The 1,274-nt window shown below is 42.9% G+C and overlaps 1 non-coding gene across 1 annotated transcript; it reads right to left on the bottom strand.

The window, feature by feature from the left end:
• Positions 1 to 373: 373 nt before the first annotated feature.
• Positions 374 to 511, bottom strand: LOC119934020. Its single transcript, XR_005452842.1, has one exon. It is a non-coding gene; the product is annotated as a small nucleolar RNA SNORA7 (small nucleolar RNA).
• Positions 512 to 1,274: the final 763 nt, after the last annotated feature.

The raw sequence follows: 1,274 nt of genomic DNA, 5'->3' as shown, positions 1-1,274 counted from the left end.
TATAACTGAGTTGGTAGGCACATTCCCTGCCCTGGCAGTTTAAAGGTGGAGACAATCGTTAATATGAATGAATGATTTATAGATATGTACATAAGTGCTGTGGGGCTGAGAGTGGGGTTAATACCAGTTATATAGAGGGCACCGTATTGTTGTTGTTTTATACTGTTGAGTCGTGTCCGACCCATAGCAATGCCATAGACATATCTCTCCCAGAACACCTAACTTTCCTCTGCAATCGTTCTGGTAGCGGATCCATAGAGTTGTCTTGGTAAAAATACGGAAGTGGTTTACCATTGCCTCCTTTCACGCAGTAAACGAATCTCTGCTCTCGACTCTCTCCCATGCAGCTGCTGCCCAGCACAGGTGAGTTTTGACTTTTGGCAGATTGCCTTCCACTCACTAGCCACTGGCCAAGCTAGGAATGGAATGGGTGTACCTCCGCTTGACTCTCCTTCCTGCAGTCATGACTGGTAGAGAACTGGAAACTCTCCAGGTGCGACCCTGAGAGGGGGCACTGTACTGGGGAGAGGGAAATTAGAATGCTTTTCCTATTTGTTTAACCCCTTCAAAAAACCAGTCAATGTTAGACTGTAAGCTCATTGTGGAAGAGGACTGTATCTGCTTATTGTTATATTGTACTCTCCCATGTGCTTAGTACAGTGCTCAGTAAGTGCTCAATAAATGATTGATTGAATGAATGAATGAATAACAGCCACCCAGTTATACAGTCTCTTCTATTAATCGACTCCTCATGGTAAGAGAGTTTGTGTATGTGATGATGCTTAGAGCTATGCCATGTAAGGCTACCAGTAATGGAAAGGTCTAAGTTGAAGCATCAGACAAAGTTGATTCACCTATGCTGGGCAACAGCAGACTGGGAAAGAGTCAAAGACACTGATCAAGTCATCAAAACGTTGATCAGAGACCATGGCAGAGGCTCAAGTTTTTACTGTGTGGAAGAAGGCAATGATAAAACACTTCCGTATCTTTTCCAAGGAAACTCTATGGATACATACCAAAATGACCTTAGGTCAGAAGATGGGATGTTCTGAAGGAGGTATATCCATGCAGTTGCTATGAGTCAGAAACGACTCAATGGCATTGAAGAAGTTACGACGCACCCTTGAGAAACTAAAAAAGTGACAAATTTGATCAATGAAAGAGTCCCAGCTCTGGGTTTAGCACACTTCAAACTAAGTGTGTTCTGCACAGTGTGTGGCTATTTCCAATTTAGGTCCAAGGCTTTATTTACTATTTTGGGAATTGTTACTAAC

This window comes from Tachyglossus aculeatus, chromosome 1 (assembly GCF_015852505.1).
Source record: "Tachyglossus aculeatus isolate mTacAcu1 chromosome 1, mTacAcu1.pri, whole genome shotgun sequence".
Taxonomy (NCBI): domain Eukaryota; kingdom Metazoa; phylum Chordata; class Mammalia; order Monotremata; family Tachyglossidae; genus Tachyglossus; species Tachyglossus aculeatus.
Note: the sequence above shows the minus strand (reverse complement) of the source record. Positions and strands in the feature narration are given on the sequence as shown.